This window comes from Dipteris shenzhenensis, chromosome 1, assembly GCF_047967505.1.
Source record: "Dipteris shenzhenensis isolate YYH24624 ecotype China chromosome 1, Dip_SZ_1.0, whole genome shotgun sequence".
Taxonomy (NCBI): Eukaryota; Viridiplantae; Streptophyta; class Polypodiopsida; order Gleicheniales; family Dipteridaceae; genus Dipteris; species Dipteris shenzhenensis.
Genome location: NC_141596.1, coordinates 48524786 through 48546844, shown reverse-complemented (window position 1 = coordinate 48546844; position 22059 = coordinate 48524786).

Here is a 22059-nt window from a genome sequence, read left to right as displayed (position 1 = left end):
TTTATGGCTGAGTGCTTTTGAGCATTGGATCAGCCAATTTATTTGGAGACCTGATTGGTCTAGACAACACTATATTTTTTGGTCATTTGGGTTGCCTATTGCACTATGTTGCTCTTTGGTTGTGAGCTATTGTGCCACAAATATGGCATCTACAGCTGGTAGTGCCCTCTTTGATATTGAGAGGTTGGATGGATCAAACTTTGAGTATTGGAAAGAGCAGATCTATGATGTGTTAGTGCAGAAGAGGCAGCATAAGCCCATTCAATGCAAAGGTGTCAAACCTAATAGCATTAAACAGAGTGATTGGGATGACATGGATGAGCAAGCATGCTCTATCATTCAGTCATCACTCTCGAAGTCAGTCTACTTGCAGGTACAAGATGGTGTATAGGGTGTAGACTGCCATGCATATGAGTTCTATACTCGTATATGCCAAACGTATGACCATGATAGTGTTATGTTACAGCATGATGGGTTGAAATGCCTTGATGTGCTGAAATACAGCCTTGATATGCACTCCAGAGGTAGATCAATTGGTAGAAACAGGCCATGTTCAAGGGGGAATTCCAAGAGCAAGTCTAGCTCTCGGACTTGTGCTAGATGTTTTTATTGTGGAAAGTATGGCCACATGAAAAAGTATTATTGAAAATGGCTAAGAAAATGCAAGAAGAAGAGCAAGGTTAAGAATGACAGGAAGAAGGAGAAGAAGCATGTTGAGCTTCAAGGCATAGATGCCAGGGTTTCCACTGACAGTAGCAGTGATGAAGGCATTCTTTTGTCTATGTCTGACACCTCCTTCTTGGCCACTGATGTACCCATTCTCGGTGATTGGATGTTAGATCCATGTGCTTTATGTCATATGACCCCTCATAGGTCATGGTTCAGTGCATATCAGGAATGCATTGTGGCGAGTGGTTTGATGGGCATTGATCATTCTATGGATGTCTATGGTTATGGGGATATCCACCTTGTTATGCCTAGTGGCTCTATTCTTGTTCTACAGAGGATTAGACATATACCATGACTTGCTACGAGCAAGATCAGTACTGGATAGTTGGTTGAGGCAGGTTATCATGTCTCTTTGGGTGATCATGCATGGAAGATTGCTAAAGGCAATCTGGTTATGGCTAGGGGACCACGGGTTGGATTCTCTTATGCATTGCATGTATCAGGTGTCCAGGATAAGATGCTTATGATTAGTAAGCAACCATCAATTAGTTTATGGTATGCCAAACTTGGACATATGTCTACTGCAAGTATGGAAGCCCTTACAAAATTAAGATACATTCTTGTTATGGATGTCTCTCAAATTTTATGTCATGATTGTGATAATGGTCAGCAGTCAGGATCCTCTTTTGTGAGGAAGACAGTCAGTGAGAGGTATGTTGAGCCATTGCAGTTGGTTCATAGTGCAGTTTGTGGGCCTATGCCTACCGTTTCACTGGGTGGTGCCTCTTACTTTGTGACATTTATTGATGCTGCTACAAAGTACATATGGGTATATCCGATTCGTCAGAAGCATGATGTATATGATACATTTCAGCGCTTCTTGGGTAATGCTGAAAATCAGTCAAGAAAGAAGCTATTGAGCTTGATGACTGATGGTGATGCAGAGTTTACCTCTCCTAGATTTCAGCATCTATGTGATACACTTGGTATCAGGAGGGTGTTGACCACTCCTCATCTTTCTACTCACGATGCCTTGGTAGAAGGCTTAAATCGGATTCTATTGGACAGGATTGTAGCATGCTATGATATGCAGGTCTTACCGAATGCTATTGGGCTGAGGCATGTAAGACAGCTGCATACTTGCTTAACACGTCACCCAGGAGATCTCTGAATGGTAGAGTGCCATTTGACTTCTTGACAAGCAGGGCACCATGTTATGAGCATTTATGTGTATTTGGCTGCGAGGCTTATGCTTATGGTTCCCGATCGAGGAGGTGTATCTTCCTTGGATACAATGAGTCCAGTATGGACTACAGGTTATGGGATTCTTCAACAAGAGAGTCGATACGCAGCCATAATGTCTATTTCAGAGAGGATGCTATGTTTAGACAGCACAGAACTGTGGATAGCAGGAGAGTGGTGTTCCAGGAGGGTGTTAAGTGCACTAATACCTCTGAATTCTTTGCAGGGGCAGCCCATATCCCTTGGAGTGGGAGGCTTTTCCCACGGTGAGCACGTTATAAAGTTAGGATAGCCACGATTACTTCCTGATTTTGGTCAGAGACGGTCAGATGTCTCGAGTATTCCACAGGTTTATACTCCTATGGAGATTGTTGATGCATCTTCTATGGACAGTTATAGTTTACTCCTAGGATGCGGAGTGCCTCTTACAAATGAGGATGAGGCTATGCATGGTGAGGAGGATACCTTGGCTAATGATGCCCGGTATGATCCATTGGCTGGTTATGCCAAGACAGATGTGGTTTTTGCAGTTATTGACTCGGGTCATATTGCGCATGGGCAAGAATCATTGATATGTTTGCTTCGTAAGTGCCTCCATGGCCAGAAGCGATCCCCTCGAGCTCGGCTTCATAGGTTTGATACCATTATGAGAGCTCAGGATGTGATGCGCAGTGAGACAGGTTATGGTCTCAGTATTCAGGAGGTTGCTATCCTTCTGAGGTTACTTGCCATATGGTTCCTTATGGATAGGGATGCTTTGCAGTGGGAGCTGCATGGTCTTGATGATGTTTGTCAGATACTTGGTTGTTTCAGTATGGAGAGGGGGAAGTTACTGAGTATTCCATTGCCTGTATTGGATCCATACTTGAAACACTACCGGTTTGACGATCACAAATCAGTTGAGCAGCAAGTTATGGTTGATATGACAACCATAGTACTTCATGCATCCATGACTGTGTTGAGACTTGGTTCTCACGTGTTTGCCATTGGGGCTACACTTCCGGTTCTTGCTTCCGTTGCAGTGGGAGTTGGTAGCATGATTATGGCAGATTTTGGCAGTGGGAAGCGATTGTGGACATCAGGTCCTTATGCTTCCAGGAGCAGCATGTAGGTGATGCAGGTTGGGTAAACCAACAGAGGTCTATTGTAGGTCATGTGCTTATGGTCACAGGTGGTACAGAGACATTTTCTTTGCACAGTGAACTGTTCAGATGCTATGGACTTAGCACAGGAGCACGTGGTGGTGAGAGTTCACTCTCCCAGTGAGATCTGGCATGAGATCTTAGTTGACACGCACCTACAGCTTGTCATTTTCTATCCTGCAAACCTAATGTCTGCTAGCAGCTTATCCTCTATGCACTTTGCACATTGTAAAGTGCCAATGGGCATAGGATGACGGTTTGGTCATCTTGTTTTTCAGCCTATGGCTTATTGTATTATATGTGTACTATACTCCCTTAAAGACACACTGCCTTTAAGTGGGAGGTTGTTGGGGTAAAGGGCAGTGTGCCCACCCACTTGTACAGTGCCCATGTATACTCATATATATATGATAGAGGAATAAGCTAGAGTAGCTTTTGCTCCACCATATATGGTGTCTCTTATCCCTTCCTGAGTGCTCCCTCTTCCCCCACAAATAGGACTCCCACTGCAGCAATACATGGCATGACGCCAGAGGAGATGTATACTGGTAGGAAACCAGATATTTCTCATTTGAAAATTTTTGGTTGCATTGCCTATGTTCATGTGCCAGATGAGTTGAGGTCCAAGTTGGATCCAAAAGCTGAGAAGTGCATCTTTATTGGTTATTCTCTGCAGCAAAAAGGGTATAGATGCTATAACCCTTCTACTCGTAAGTTTACAATAAGCAGAGATGTTTTTGATGAGATGAGCAGCTGGTATAAACCAATAAATTTGACTGATGATATAGATGCACAAAATGGTAATGCTGCACAGAATTCACAGCAGCAATCACAAAATATTAGTGGACCTGCAGTGTCCTGTAGCAGTGGTTCACATACTTAGCCATGGACAGGCAGATTGAGATCAGGAGAATCTCCTCAAAGCAATGCAGATAGTGGTATGCAGGTATCATGAAAAGGAAAAGAGAAGGTAGATCAGCCCATGTTTGATGTGAATACAGGTCACTCTTATGTGGATGGTGAATCCAGTGGCTCAGAATAGAGCATTGATGATGAGTTGGGTATTCCTTCTGTTGTTACACCTGGAGTAAGGAAGACCAGGGATGTTTTGAGAGCACCTGGAAGTGAGCCTACTTTGCGCAGATCTACCAAAGCTAGGTATCCTGTGGATGGGCTGAAATATGATGGATTTACAGCCACTCACTATGCCTATATGGTCAAAGTGATACAGGAACCAGAACCCACTTCTTTTGAGCAAGCCATGGGAAAACAAAAATGGAAGAAAGCCATGGATCAAGAAATGGATGCCTTGGAAGAAATGTTACATGGGAATTGGTGCCTTTGCCTAAAGACAAGAATGCAATTGGCTGTAAGTGGGTTTATAAGGTGAAGCACAATGCAGATGATTCTGTGAACAGATACAAGGCAAGATTAGTTGTCAAGAGGTATGCACAGACATATGGCATTGATTATGAAGAAACATTCAGTCCGGTTGCAAGGATGGCAACCATAAGAGCAGTCATTGCTATGGCTGCATCAAAGGGATGGTCTTTACATCAAATCGATGTAAAGAATGCCTTCTTGCATGGTGATTTGCAAGAAGAGGTCTTTATGGAGCCGCCACCAGGTTATGTTCATGATGTTCATCCTGAGTTTGTTTGCAGGTTGAAGAAAGCCTTGTATGGCTTGAAGCAAGCACCTAGAGCATGTTCTGACAAGATAGGATAGTATCTTGTCACTATTGGCTTTCAGATTTCCAAGGCAGATTTCTCACTTTATGTCAGAAAAGCAGAGAAAGGTATTATGCTACTTGTCATTTATGTTGATGATTTGATCATCATAGGTGATAGTGATGAAGATATCCTTCATGTAAAATGAAGCAAAAGTTTGAGATGAAGGATTTGGGAGAGCTGCGTTATTTCTTGGGCATTGAGGTGATTAGATCACCAAGTGGGATACGGCTCTTGCAGAGGCAGTATGGATTGGACATGCTCTCCAAATATGGGATGACAGGCTGTAAGCCTATTTCAGTTCCTTTGGAGCAGAATGTGAAACTGAGTGCAGATGTAGGTGAGCTTCTGGAAGACCCTACTATGTACAGATGCATAGTAGGAAGTTTGATTTATATGACTATTACCAGGCCAGATTTGAGCTATGTTGTTGGATTGGTAAGTCAGTTTATGCAGGCTCCAAGGAAACCGCATTTGGATGCGGCTAGACGCATACTCAGGTATGTGAAGTCCACATTGCAGTATAGACTATTTTATGAGGCTGGGGCTCAGATACATTTGCATGGATACACTGATGCTGATTGGGCTGGTAGTATTTTTTATAGACGATCTACCAGTGGATATGTGTTCGCTTTTGGGAGTGCTGCAGTCACTTGGAGCAGCAAGAAATAGCCTACAGTTGCCTTGTCAAGCACAGAGGCTGAGTACAAGGGTGCAGTAATGGCTGCATGTGAGGTAGCTTGGTTGCATAAGCTACTTTATGATATGCATCAGTCTACAGATGGGCCAGTTGTCATTTATTGTGACAACATGAGCCCAACATGAGTAGTATACACTTGGCAAATAACCCAATCTATCATGCTAGAACAAAGCACATTGAGGTATATTATCACTATGTGCGGGAGAAGGTTTTACTAGGTCTTATTGATCTAGTTTATGTCAGCATAGAGGATCAGGTAGCTGACATATTCACGAAGGCATTGGGCGCAAAGAAGCTGCGCAAGTTCAAAGACCTGCTTGGTGTGCAGGAATTGGGATTAAGCTCGAGGGGGAGTGTTGAGATATCGAGCTTCACTCGTGATATGCCAGGGTGACCGTTGTGCATTTATGTCACCGACTTGTTAGCTGCAGATGCGATTGGTACACCGCCCATGAATAATAGCTGGATGACAGCTATCCTTATGTACTCTAGTTCATGGCTCAGTTAGTATGCCACCTTAGTTAATTGAGTTTGGTTTGAGACCCACATATAGGCTTCTTCTATTTCTTTGTACTAGAGTTCTTTTGGCTTTTACAACTAAGAAGAGGAAAACTGTTTTCAGCCTCCACCTTTGTGTGTATTCCCCCATTGTGCATGTGAGAAAGCCGCAAGTGAGACTCCTTCCTTCTCTCCCACTATCTTCACAGTTCTAGCCCGCTCGGGTAGGGCACTCTGACAAGGTGGAGGATGTGGCTTTCTTGTCTTCCATGACCTGTATCAATCATCGCTCAACTAGAGGCAGTAGTATGGACTTCCCCAAGAGAGCAACACTGGGTTGAGTAGGTCCCCATAGAGATCGTTCCCTTAGTTCTAGGCATGCCTTTGGTCCAACTTGCGATGACCATGGAAGATTTCTATATCCTTTGGATGGTAACAAATGGAGGCTTACACATTGGCCTTTGGTTGGATCAGATGAGGGTGGACAGCAAATGCCACTGTTGTACATACATAGTGACGGAGGCAATTTCTCACTGTCTATGGGGATGCCATGTAATATAGAGGGTTTGGTCATCAGCTTTGAGGATAGCTATGAGTACCCAGCGCATGGAGTGAGACTTCATAGGGGGATGGTTGCTTGGCTCACAAAGGGTGCGCATTTTTTATTGACCCCACACTTCGAGCTTTTGGAGTCACGGCCAGACAGTGACCAAGATCGAGATACGCGAGATGAGTGTTGTGTGGGAGGCAATTGCTAGCATCACTACATGGCATATCTAGGTCGCCCATTGTAGTTGGCTAATTAGAGGCAAGTAGCAGACTACTCCGAAGGTGGCCGATTTAGACACCATCTGGGATACATCTACATTCTATGAGATATTTGGGAGCATAGGACTTGAAGATGTAGAGCGACCGCCAAAAGGTGTGAGCATGTTTTCAAGGCATGGCTTGCAAGATCTTTCCATGTTCTCCCGCAGAGAGGTATCCGTTGGTTGTATAGCCTGCCATTGTGGTTGCTAGCCCTTGTTTTCCAGAGGCTCACTAGGCTGTATGGTGGGAGCTCAGGAAATTCATTGGACCTTTTTAGGCAGCAATCAATTTTATTTTCCGTTTCCCATTATCAGCACCTTCTTGGTTTTTACTTAGCCAGCACTAGACGGTTCTATGCACTTCTCAAATCCTACGTAGCAACGTGGTTCGTTGTAGGCCGTTAGATCATTCCTTGTCTAAAATTACTCTACATCCAAAAACAATGTGAAAGTCCAAAACAACGTGCCTCCAAGTAAGAACACATCCAAAAACAATGTGCCTTCAACAAATGAAAAACAACGCCCACGTGAGTCCTTTCGTCGTTTCAAGGTCGACAGCTTACAGGTTTCTAGGTATGCTTAGACTTGTTTTCATTTCCGTCAACTCTGCCAGCCCGTGTAGGTATAGTGCAAGCAAGTTTGCTGGTAGGTAGTCGGCTCTTTGCTCCACGCTTGCGAGAAAGATTTCCTTGAACACTCCATACCTTATGTAAGCTTTTGCGTAGCAAGATTCAATGCCATTATGTTTGGAGAAGTAACCTTTGCTCTTGAAGCTTTAGCTACAATAGCCAGTTCCAAAGCATTCAATGCCACTCTGGTCTACCCATCAACTGCGCCTGCAAGAAACTGAAGGCCTGTCGGAAAGAGATGTGCCTTAACGTATACAAGTAGGTCGGTTGTCTAGGTAGCCGCGTTCGATCAGAGAGTCTGTTGACGGATGTAGACACCCTTCCATTCGCAGTGAGTTCTCTCCCGTTGTTGCGATGCAACGCCACCACCGGTGACAAAGACGGAACCTTGGAGCCGCGTAGTGACGGACGGAACCTTGGAGCCGCGCAGTCCAGCCAAGAACCAAAGGTTGGCATATAAGGCCATAAGGCCCCAAGATAACGCTATAGCCAATTGGTGCATAATAGGTACTAAGTTGCGATAGTTTTTTGAGTGGGAGGAAGAGGGTCACGTGTTGGAATCCGGGAGAGTTCCCTCTGGATAGAATATTCAGCCAATATTCGAGAGCTTGGCGATTGGTCCGCCATGGCGACCACGGATAATGTTTTTGCACGTGTGGCATTTGTCGAACTAAAATAGAAGCGGGGTAAATCGAGTAGATAGTCAAGTAGTTAGTTATAAGATAGTTCTGAGGAGCCGACTAGGTCACAGCCTAGTCTAGTTAGCCGTCAACCAAGTTAGGGATGGCGTTAGGTCCAATTCAGTTAGGTTGGCCAGATTCGTGCCTTGGGAGAATTTCAAGGCCGAGGTTCAGCAAGTTTTAGGCTGGAGTAAAAGTTGAACAAGGATCAGGAAAATGAAGTGTGTGGAGGAGTGTTAAGCTCATAAAATCTGAGGAGGGGCAAACTCAGGGATTGAGGGCAGTGTAAACAAAAAAAGAGGTGTTTACTCAACCCCTATGACAATCATGGTTTTCAATCATGATATAATTGTCATTTTTACTTGGCCACCTTAGAAATAGTGAATGCCTGCCTTTGCATGCATTATTTTCATGTGATTAACTAGTTAATGTTTTAATCATATATTCTTGGCAGGTACTGTGAATCCCATAGCAAATAAGCGGAGAGAACCGGGCGACCAAAGTTGCGCAACTGACCGTGCACGTAAGTATGATATTACAATAGCCTATGTTTTTGCACAACGCATCAAAAACTTGATGTGCTCTTATATACTACGTCTCCAACACTATAGACAATATTTTATTAAACAGGGAAAAGGCATGTTTCCCTATAATTATATCATTTTATGAAGAGAGTTGTGCCCACTCTTCGCCATACATTATGAAGTATTCTGTGAGGAAAATGAAGTGTGCGGAGGAGTGTTAAGCTCATAAAATCTGAGGAGGGGCAAACTCAGGGATTGAGGGCAGTGTAAACAAAAAAAGAGGTGTTTACTCAACCCCTGTGACAGTCATGGTTTTCAATCATGATATAGTTGTTTTTACTTGGCCACCTTAGAAATAGTGAATGCCTGCCTTTGCATGCATTATTTTCATGTGATTAACTAGTTAATATTTTAATCATATATTCTTGGCAGGTAGTGTGAATCCCATAGCAAATAAGTGGAGAGAACCGGGCGACCAAAGTCGTGCAATTGACCGTGCACGTAAGTATGATATTACAATAGCCTATGTTTTTGCACAACGCATCAAAAACTTGATGTGCTCTTATATACTACGTCTCCAACACTAGAGACAATATTTTATTAAACGGGGAAGAGGCATGTTTCCCTACGATTATCATTTTATGAAGAGAGTTGTGCCCACTCTTCGCCATACATTATGTATGGGTTTTCCCCCCCCCTCACCTCATGCTTTTACACACTTTCATGTTCTTTTGCATGCACTCCCATTTATATGTCTTCAGCATCACCCACCAAGTCATCTGATCCCTAGCAATTTTGTTTATCTTTGGTAGGGTTGACAAGTTCGATACGAGCTCATTGTTGGATGGAATATACTTTTGGAGAGGTACGCAACACATAGTCTTTTACCTATTTGCAATATGAATACAATGTTCTTATACAAAAGAAACAAAGCTTCGAAACTAGAATATTAATAACTTTTATAGCAACAGATTTTGCATTTTGCTTGCATCTATTTCATGAATTGGGTATCGAAGTAACATGCACACCATGCCATAGTTGCTCGCAAAATATATAGCAATCTACATACGTGGTTCAATGGCTACCAGATTACATATGCCGATTGTTAAGGTTGAGCCATCTATGTAATTACTGAGCATTGTAGACATCTCAATTTCAGTAATTTCCACAACAAATGCAATTGCGAAAGGCATGCTCGACCGTAGATCGTTGTTGGACAATCCATTGATTTCATGGACGAAAGCAACAATAGATGTAACTTTGACAAGAGGCGTGGTGGCAATTGAGCTCTCAGACATTTTGGCATACAACATAATAAATAACCCGATCGTATAGAAAAACAAAACAATGGCCAAGCGACCAAATCCCAGGATAGGCATGTGCATCTTGTCTCCCAAATCTATTGAAAGTATCTTACAAATACACAAAGAGTCAATGCCATTTGAGCTGATGTCAATAGCACAATCACAACCAAAACTATCATTACTACAGAATATGGTAGAATCAGCAAACAATCAAGCTTTTCAAACCAAGAACATGCACAATTTTGGACCAATACAACTACGAGCCACATGAATGCTATTAGATAGGGTGGCATCATTCCAAGTGAATGGGCTTCGTACAAGTAACAGTGGTTACCCTAACCTGACGATAGAGCTTGCAATGTTCCCTTTTTTGTTTCCATTTGCACATGGTAACTACATCAAATTGAGAATAAGTACATTGTTCTCAATCTACACATTGTACAAGCCGTACATGCTAATTATGTATCAACTAAAGCAAGCAATCATGTGTTGAGAGTTCACGCTCAACATCATGTGATCATGTGTGCATAGCACCATCACGTGATCATATGTGCATAGCACTAACCTTATAGAGTGCTATAAAGGAAAGGGTTAGATCCCCTAACCCTAACCCTAAAAGGGTTTGTATATATTCTATTTTTTCAACTAATTCTAGTGTACAGTTAGTCATTTGTGGTGTGCTCTCTAGCTGTGCCCTCTCTCCTCATCTCCACTCTTCTCCTCTCCCCTCTTCATATTTTTTCATGGTATCAGAGCTTCCTTGTCTTCCGCTGAGACATTGAGTTCCATGAGAGTGAGAGAGATTGTGAGATTGAGAGTTCTCTTGAGTGATTGTGAGATCCTTCCCTTCACTTCCGTTGAGAGAAAATTTCCGCTCATTTTGGAAGAAATTCCGTCCATTTCCGTTCATTGAAAGTTCTTTCTTCCGTGAGAGAGAGGTCTAAAGAGAGGTGTTCAGTACATTCATTTGAGAAATTATCATCACGTGAGAGAGAGAGACTTGTGATATAGTCATTGAGAGAATTCCAATTGTGTTGTGAGAAAGGAAAGATAGGAAGACTTCAAAGAGATAGGGAGAGTCCTATCTCTCCTGCAACAAGCAAAGCTCCTACGAAATCTCTTTTTCAAAAAGAGAGAGTTCTGTTTGGCACTCAAGGACCTTGAGAGAATTGGAGTCTCTCATGTAAGTGGAGAGACCCTCCTGCAGACTCGCACCTTTAGCCTCTCTATCTACAAGCAGACTCGCCTTCATCGACAAGTAGTAGCGCCAGCCCAAGCTTCTCGTATTTTCAGTGGAGCCGTGGTTTCTGGCCGCTGGACGCAGGGATTCATACTTCAACATAACCGGTGTGTGCAGGGCTGCGATGCTTCGATTCTGTTGAAGACGCAAGGAGGGATAGTTTCGGAGCTTGAGTCGCCTTCCAATCTGGGCATTCGAAGGCTGGATTTCATCGACCTCATGAAGGCAGCTGTAGAGTCATCTTGTCCTGCAACTGTTTCGTGCGCAGATATCATCGCCCTCGCAGCAAGCCAGGCCGTCAACCTCGCCGGCGGTCCTCTCATCCCTTTGCCTCTCGGCCGTCGCGATTCTACCTCCGCCAGCAGCTCCCGCGCTTCGGCTCAACTCCCCTCACGTTAGCTTCCGCCCTTCCTTCTCCACCACCAACACCTCCATCGGCGACCAAGAGGCTCCTTTGACGCTACGTCAACGCTCTCAAAGCCGCCTCCAACGAGCGCCTCCATCAACGGAGAAGACGACGGCATCTTCATAGATTCCATCAGAATCTCCAAAGATTCCGGCTACCCACGCCCTGACACGTGGAGGATAAGGCACATACTCACCTTGCAACACGTGGCAGATAGGGTTGGTCAGCCTAACCCTAGTCAGTTAACCAGATAAGGTTTGCCCCTAACCGTGGTTAAATAATTGTGGTTAAGTCAAGTGAATCACGGTTAAATCAGTTGGTTAGATTCGTGCCACGTGGCAATCTTATCTCCAAGTGCCACGTCAGCACCGGTAGCCACATCATCACCGACTGCCATGTCACATGACATGTCATCAGTGACACGTCATCAGCCACGTCACCTACCACGTCATCAGTGCCACGTCACCTGTGCCACATCATCAGTGCCATGTCATCAGTGCCACGTCATTAGTGCCACGTCATCATTGCCACGTCACCCTGCTGACATCATCAGTGCCACCTCAGCACTACCACCTCAGCAGTCCAGTCAGCACTGACCCTCTGCAGGCACAGTCCCTTGCCAGGCACACTATGCACACACTGCATGTGCACACTCCTGCCACCTCAGCACAGAGCTTCACTGGCACACCTCTTGCTAAGCACAGTGCCACATCATCACTGCATGTGACTCACAGTGACACATCATCATTGAGCACCATTTGCACTCCTTTTGCCCCTCCACCTAGATCAAGTCATATCTCTTGATCCAGGAAGAATTTGAGGGTGCTCCAAAAAGGAAAGTCGCTCGATTTTTCGTGCTCTATGCGCTCGTTACATCACACGCACATTTCGGCGCAAGTTACACTCACATTTGAGCCTCGCCGACAAAACCACTTCCTTCACGCACATTTGCCTCTACATCGACGCATCTGACCCAGCACTTAAAAAGAACAAAAGAAAAGGAATTATTTGCTGCTCTTTCATCGATCGACGGTTGGTTTAGATCTAGATCAGAGTAGACTAGATCACCATAGAGGGGACGCTTTGAATTCCCCAAGTTGCCAATCTAAGCCATGCCCGAAATTCCCGACTAGTACCTACTCGGAGTCAGTCCATACGCTCACATCTGATTTCACATCATTACATTACCTGAAACCTTCCGTTCATCAGTTCAGTGAGCAGACTTTAGAGTACAGAGGCATTGCAGATTGGTTCAGTGGGCAGATATCATTTGATTTCACACACACATGCCACCATTGTAAAGCCTATTTGGCTATCTCACAGCATCGTGCATATCATTTTTCAGCCTTGTAAAGCCTCTTGGCTATTCCCGGCATCATTGCCATAAGCCTTGTAATACAGATCAGATCTTATATACTGCAGTTCTATCTTCACCGACGGTACAGAGATTTCACTTGGCATCTTCAGTGTATTTGCAGTTGATTCATACAGAATTTTTCAGGACACTTTTGAGTACATTGTTTGCACCATGTCGACTAGCAACCTCAATCTGGAGGCATCTGCTAAGTTAGACAACTCCAATTACGGTACATGGAAATACCGAATGGAGACCATTCTTGTGCTTCAGGACAAATGGGAGTATGTCGATGGATCTATACCTAGACCATTGGCCGATCCAGCCACCAGTAGCTCTACTCCATCTGTTGTCACAGCACCAGCAACGGGATCTACATCGGGATCTACATCTACACAAACAGTTTCCGCACCAGTAGCAGATCCTGCCATTGCCCGAGCTCAAGCAGAATGGGATAAGAAAGACAAGTATGCCTATCACCTGATCAAGTAGAATGTGCAAGATGTCATGCTAGGACAGCTCAACACAGTCAAGACATCAAAAGAAGCATGGGATATGTTCGCAGAGCTCTCTACGAGTCCAAGAACACATCCAAGATTCTCACCCTAAGAAACCAGATCAACCAGAGTTTCCGCAATAGCAATGAAACCGGTCATGCTTATGTACTCCGCATCAAAGACTACAACAATCAACTTGCAGCAGCAGGAGAGACTATGAATCCCGCAGAAATGGTTCAAGTAATCCTGAATGGACTAGGAGAAGGATATGAGAATCTAGTCCAGAGTATTGCCATCCAACGGCAAATTCCAACACTGGAAGAACTTCAGTCAGTTCTACTCGGTGAAGAACTCAGGACTCAGGCCATTCAAGCACGTAAAGGTCATTCTAATGATCAGGCATTCACAGCTTCAGACAGAAGCAGAGGCAAAGGCAGAAACAGAGGTAGATCATATCAGAAAAGTGGTCATCATCAACAAAGTCAAAATCAGCATCAGCATCAGCATCATCCTCAGCAACATCAGAATCAGCAAGAGGAAATCATTCCAACCGAGGAAGATTTCAAGGACGAGGAAATGCATCCACCAATGTGTCAAACGTTCAATGCAACTATTGTCACAAGTTTGGACACTATGAAAGAGATTGCCGCAAGAAGCAGTATGACCAAGGCAATCAATCCACCAGCAGTAATCGAGGGAATTCCCGAGGAAGAGGAAATCATCGTGGTGGACATTCTAGTCATAGTCATTTTGCAAATGAACATGGAAATATGTTTCTTGCAAGTGAGGAATTGCATCAGACTGATACAATGCACCTAGACACTGATTTCAATCCCAAAGAGGATTTCAGCTATCAAGTCGACCAAGTGGAACAGGATCCTTGGTACATCGACAGTGGTGCATCATCTCATATGACAAATCATCAGGAATGGTTCACAGAAATGAAGCCATTACAAGGACAAAAGAATGTCATCTACACAGCAGACAATACACCGAATCCGGTTCAAGGGACAGGTGTTATCCCTATGAACAATTTCACTGGTACAAAAGGATTAGTCAAAGATGTGCTCTATGTTCCGAAGCTCAGCAAGAACCTTTTGTCAGTAGGTCAAATGACGAAACACAACTACAAAGTCACCTTCGACGGTGATGAATGCACTATCAGAGACAAATCCAAAAGAGGTCAGCTAGTAGCAAAAGGTGTCAAGGAAGGATGCTAGCTACAGTACCAGATAAGCATGCCATGTCAGCTCAAATGCAACAGATGCCACTATCTGCAAAATGGCACAAGAGATATGGTCATGTCAACTTCAAGTACTTGTTAGATCTCCGGAATCAAAATATGGCAATTGGGATTCCGAAGCTACAGTTTCTTGGAAAGGTTTGTGAAGCATGCTGCTTCGGCAAACAAAAGCGAACCAACTTTGTTAGAAGTACCTCTCGTGCACGAGGTATTCTTGATTTGATTCATATAGATGTATGGGGTTATGCCCAGACCCGCAGCATCAATGGTTCACTTTATTACTTGACCTTCATCGACGACTACAGCAGATATTGTTGGGTCTACTTTCTGAAAGAGAAATCTGAAGTGTTTGCCAGATTTCAAGAATTCAAAGCCATGGTAGAAAACCAAACAGGCAGAAAGATCAAGGTCATGAGATCAGACAGAGGAGGTGAATACATGTCTTCAGCATTCATGAACTTTTGCAAAAATCACGGCATTCGAAGACAATTCACATGTGCAGATACTCCTCAGCAAAATGCAAGAGCTGAAAGGAAGAATGGGACTTTAGCAGACAGTGCTAGAGCAATGCTTAGTGAAAAGCATCTTCCGAATCAGTATTGGGCAGAAGCAATAGCTACAGCTAACTACTTGTTTAATCGGCTTCCTACCGAACCGATACAAGGTATGACTCCTTATGAAGCATTCACTGGACACAAGCCACGCATTGGGCATCTCCGCATATTTGGTTGCATAGCATATGCCCACATACATGATGATCATCGCAGGAAATTGGATGCGAAGTCACGCAAATGCATCATGGTTGGCTACAGTGAAGAAAGCAAAGCATACAAATTGTATGATCCCATCAACCGCAAAGTCATTATCTCCAGAGATGTAATCTTTGATGAGGAATCAGAATGGAAAACCTCACCTACACAGGAGATAGAAGCATCGACTTCACAGTCATCTACAGAACAGGTTGATGAAGAAGAGCAAGAATTGCCAGCAACACCCCAAGCAGCGCCATAGCAGCTCAGATGGTCTACTAGGGAAAGCAGACCACCAGTCAGATTGACATATGCTCAGAAAGGCAAAGCAATTCAGGTGGAAACCACCAACTATGCTCTTATGACTACCATCATGGCTACAGAAGAGCCAGTGTACTTCGAAGACGCAGTAGACAAGCCAGAATGGCAAACTGCTATGAATGAAGAAATGGATGCTTTGTATAAAAATAACACTTGGGAATTATGCGACCTTCCACCAGGAAAGAAGGCCATAGCCAACAAATGGGTATACAAAGTGAAGTACAATCCAGATGGCAGTATTCAGAGATACAAAGCCAGATTAGTTGCAAAAGGATTTGCACAACAATATGGCCAAGATTATGATGAGACTTATGCTCCAGTAGCAAAGATGGATTCCATACGGTTCTTGATATCACTAACGACACTCAGTAAATGGAATGTGTATCAGCTTGATGTCAAGAATGCATTTCTCAATGGTTATCTAGACGAGGAAGTCTACATGCAACAACCAGCCGGTTATGTTGAACCAGGAAAGGAGAACAAGGTTTGCCATCTCAAGAAAAGTCTCTACGACTTAAAGCAAGCACCCAGAAGTTGGTACAGCAGAATTGACAAGTATTTTGCTGATCTGGGATACATGAAGTCCAATGCAGATCATACTCTCTACTACAAAGTTCAAGGGGAAGATATTACTATTGCACTTTTGTACGTAGATGATCTGATTGTGACACAGGAAGCAAGGATAGCTTCATCAGAAAACTAAAACAAGACTTATCTGCAGAGTTCGACATGAAAGATCTTGGACTTATGCACTATTGTCTTGGAATTGAGTTCTGGAGAGATTCAGATAGCACATTCATGAGTCAGCTCAAGTATGTTGACAGTCTCCTGAAGAAGTTTCATATGGCAGATTGCAAGATTGCAGCCACTCCCATGGAACAGAGTTTGAAACTTACTAAAGATTCAGAAAAGCCTACAGTCAATGACAGATACTACAGGCAACTCATTGGATCTCTTATATATCTGACAATCACACGGCCAGATATTTGTTATGCAGTAAGCTCACTAGCACAGTTTATGGCAAATCCAAAACTGTCTCACTGGAATGCAGCCAAAAGAGTCTTGAGATACATCAGAGGTACAAGACAATTTGGGATAGAATACAGAGGAAGTCATCCACGGTTGCATGGATACTGTGACAGTGACTATGCTGGAGATCATGAGACCAGGAGATCGACACAGGGATATGCATTTTTCCTTGGTCAAGGTGCTATATCATGGTTGTCAAACAAACAGCCAACTGTTTCTTTGTCTTCGACTGAAGCAGAATATAGAGCACTCACTACAGGTGCATGTGAGGCTATATGGCTTAGAAGACTATTATCAGAAACAGATTACTTTGATGGGTCAAAGCCAACAACAATATACTGTGATAATCAATCGGCTCAAGCATTGGCCAAAAATCCAGTATATCACTCCAGGACAAAGCACATTGATGTCAGAGAGCACTTCATCAGAGAAAGAGTGTTGCTTGGTGACATCACACTGCAGCATTGTGATAGCAAAGAAAATGTTGCAGACATCTTTACCAAACCACTCGGTAAAGAGCTATTCGAGAAACACCGACTAGCTCTTGGTTTGATGCAGAGGAAGGACATTCCCATTAAAGGGGTGTGATGGAATGTAATGCTCAGTCCTTCTTCAATTCCCCAGAATCATCATCTTGAGGGAAGGCCTACTTCATGATGTTGATCTTGAGGGAAGGTGTTGAGAGTTCACGCTCAACATCATGTGATCATGTGTGCATAGCACCATCACGTGATCATATGTGCATAGCACTAACCTTATAGAGTGCTATAAAGGAAAGGGTTAGATCCCCTAACCCTAACCCTAAAAGGGTTTGTATATATTCTATTTTTTCAACTAATTCTAGTGTACAGTTAGTCATTTATGGTGTGCTCTCTAGCTGTGCCCTCTCTCCTCATCTCCACTCTTCTCCTCTCCCCTCTTCATATTTTGTCATCATGATCATAAATAGCAACAACACGATGTGTTTACAGTGCAATATTAATCAGTTCAAGAAAAGAAATCGAGATGGTACTGATAAAGATGCGATCAAGCATGTGTTATGCTACAACATGCCATCCATGATGCCCGAAACATCGTCATGGCATCAATGACAATTGAAGGATCTAATAGTGATGGTTGATGCTTGAGGTCTTCCAAACTTCTTCTTGACACTTACTGCACATGAGGTGTTAGATATATGATGGCAAGAGATCAACACTATAGAGAGCATCGCAAAAGAGTACAACACTCAGTTCTCTTAGACAGACTGTTCGGTTGAATGCACGACTCTGTTTCACACACAATTCTATTTATTCATGCGTAAATACATAATACCATCAAATGGTCATCTAGGACGCATCAACCACCACGGTGTTCGATACAAAATACAAAGCATGGGATCCCTCCATGTATATCTCAATCAAGGGGCATTGTAAAATGACATTGTTTCTTTTGTGTACACTCCCATAGGTTGCTATATCCACACATGGATGAATTTGTGCAACCATGATACTTTAGGTACTGCAGGTACTTATAACACTATTCCATAGTACTTCAGCCATATCATTGAGGGGGGATTTGTAGACACATGCAATGGTATGATGGCATAGGATAGACTAAGACTTAGTCTATTTTTCTAGTGTTGTACTTGGGTACTATAAATACCAAGTATTTGAGTTTCTGTGTGACCACATTCTTGCTCACTTGTGTTCACAACCATCTCCTTTGTTCCTTCATGGGGATGAGTAGAGTTTCAGCTAGAATCTTACATAATAATGGGCCACTTGTGGTGGTAAAAGTAGGAGGATGGAGCTCATTGAAAAATAGTATGAAGAAGGAGAGGAGTAGAAAGAGGTAACAACTGTGGGAAAGTAGGCTATGATTGTCATAGAGGGCCTAATCTTCAAATGGAGTATATTGGGAGGGTAAGATAATGGGAGACGAGGAAGTAGTATATAGCCACTACAAACTTATAAGGATGAGCCAAGAAGTATAGTGAGAGATTGCAGAGCCAAGATGTGTACTACATAGCATATGATAGTACCGAAATTAGAGAGGAGTATGAGGGACCAATGGGCTCAAAGATCTTATGGGATCTCATGGAAGTGGATATGAGAGGAGTGTGAGAGCTCATAATAGCCAAAAAGCCAAGAAGGTTGACTATGTAGTCCAAGGGGGAGGGAGGACAATAAGTAAAGTTAAAGGCTATGATGGAATATATGGTGGGTGGGAATTGATGCACATATATTTCATGAGAAAGGGGACAACCACTAGAGATCTTGAAAAAGTGGGGTAGGAAGAAGAAGGAAAGATATAGCAAATTGTTTCGTGTCATAAGTCATTTCATGAGATATAGTAGATGATCATAAGGGTGGCATAGGGAAAGGCAAGAAGAAAAAAGAAAAGGAAGGGGAGAGAAGCACAAAATAATGGGTAACAAGTTGTAAATTTATACTTATGGTAAAGATGAAAAACCAAATTAGCACAATAGTTGCAAATTTATACTTACGGCAGAGATGAAAAACCAAGTCTAAGAGAGTTAGGGCAGGATCAAGACAAGCACAAAGGAGGGGCGGGATAGGGAGGTTAATCCCCTTAAATAAAGAAAAATAGTACAAATAGGGAAAATCACAAAATAAGGGGTAAAAAGTTACAATTTTATACTTATGGCAGAGATTAAAAACCAAATAAGACTACGAAAGAGAGTTAGGGCAAGATAAAGACAAGCATAGAGGAGGGGCGTGGATAGAGAAGTTAATCCCCTTAAATAAGGAAAAATACTAAAATTTTAAAATTTAAAAAAAACAAAGTTTGTTAGATAAGCAAGGATACATGTGATCTGCAAATTTATACTTCTAGCACGGATGAAAACCAAAGAAGACTACAAAAGAGAGTTAGGGCAGGATCAAGACAAGCACAAAGGAGGGGCGGGGATAGGGGGTGGATAGGGGGGCTAATCCCCTTAAATAAGGAAAATTACTACAAATAGAAAAAGAAAAAGAAATCTGAAGTGTTGTCAGATAAGCACGGCTACATATGACATGCATCTCAGTATGACTTCCATAGAATGTAAGCGCTTGGCACAATTATAGCATCACATTAGTGCAATTGTCACACATGAGAATAATGGTATATGCACATCATGGAAGGGAATATTGGTGAGAAGAGGAAGAATAGGAAAGAGAATTACAAGAAAATAATAGAAAAGGGAGAATTGGGTCATGAACATGGAGGGGGAAGGTAAGAGAAGAATATGAAAAATGGTGAGGAGACCCATAAATAACAAAGGTAGCACACACATGGCAATATGACAAAATGCAAAAGATAGTGTGCAAGCCATGCATCATGAAAAACATCACCATATAGCCCCTATTGTCGCCACTAATTGGCAAATTCACATGGATAGAGTAAGGAGAAGGGAGAATCTTCCATATGGTCATAAAGTTTCTCACTTCAATAAAGTGTGACACCCTTAGCCTCCACTTCATACAAAACAAATCCACATGCCATGATGAGGGATTCTTTTGGTGTGTGTTTTTTGGCAAGCATGTGCAAAAATTGTGAGTGCACTTTGTCTCCTCTCTCTTCCCTTTTGTATTCTCTCTTATTGTCCATCTCTCTCTCTCTCTCTCTCTCTCTCTCTCTCTCTCTCTCCCCCTTCTGTGTGTGTGTGTGTGTGTGTGTGTGTGTGTGTGTGTGTGTGTGTGTGTGTGTGTGTGTGTGTGTGTGTGTGTGTGTGTGTGTGTGTGTGTGAGAGAGAGAGAGAGAGAGAGAGAGTTTGTGTGTGCAAGCATGCATGCTCGAGTGGGTGCTACACATGCTTGCTGAAAGAATCACACCTTGCCAAGATTGGGTGTCTCACACTTCAATTATAATATTGTATTCCATGTCCCTTTTCCATACTCAATATCACGTCTATTGCATTTGACAACAGCAGCTCATCCTATTTTCCCTTTTTTAAGTTCTATTCCTATGGGATTATGCATAAACACTTGAAAAATCCTAATTTTTCAATATGCTTCCATTGGTTATAATCACTTAAAAAACTATAAGCGTGCCACCACAACCATGGATTTTCTTAGCATATATAAAAAAGCAGTCCATGCACACAATTTACTTAGAGACTAACATATCTACATTTTTCAAACGATAATAGCATACACACATGCATACATTGAACTTTGAGCTCTTAAGAAGTAGAAAGATGTTTCTCAACACAAAGCAACAATAATTGCTATCAAGCATCTTGTATAGAAAATATCACGCTAGCCATTATGAATCATCACACTTTTGATCTAATGTCTATGTAAATTGAGTGGATTTCTCTAGTTTTAAGACATGTGGAAGAAATTTGGATATTTGATATCAATCCAGCTCATAAAATTCAATGGTACTATTTTGAAGCACTAAAAAAACAAGTTGACTACCAAGTGGAACTCCTCAAATATTAATTACAATGACTTGCACATTGCAAAATCCTCGCAGAATATATTTGTGATTCAGGCTATAGCTTCACACCTATCTTAGATAATCATAGTTGTGTCTAGAGGATTTTCTAAAGGTCCTTAAGAATATGAAAAATTCCAGTGTTTTGGCAAGTGTAAAAGGAACATATTGGTAATGTTCAACATTAATTTGATACGTAAATTGACATTGTTGCAAATATATCCCACTAGCAAATCATGTAGTAGTGATAACTCACACATTGCAAGACTATATTGGTAACTAGTTGTGATGACTCAGACATTGCAAGTCTTGCACAATATATTTTTTAATTCATTGCAACCCCATACCAACCTCAAAGATTCTTAGTTTGTGTCTAGATGACCTTGTGTAACCCCTAATGAGGAGTTGCAATATTGTCCAATTTGGAAATAAACATATTGGAAACCTTAAGCAATAATCTTATAAAGGCCTAGCAAGGAAAACACGTGCCTATTGATAAGTGTGTGTAGATGGATTGCCCTTAGTGGAATCCAATGATATACGCTATTAGTGTCTTTGCAAGATCTACACATGAATCCCTTGTAAATCTTATACAAGCACCATATCCACTTCCAAAGATAGGTCAACGTGACAACTTTGCAAGTGCCACCAATTGCACTATTGGGCTAGAGGAATTTGAGAAGGCAAACATCTTAGCTAGTTTCATTTCATAACTAGTACATTGAGTCATCACCAAGCCACACATTTTTCAATTGTCAAGTGAGAATATGAGATATCATTTTCCCAATTTAAGATCAATTTCACTTTATATAAAATCAAGATATAGCACTATAGGACCCCAATAACAATATTTTTTTTTGGTTGAATT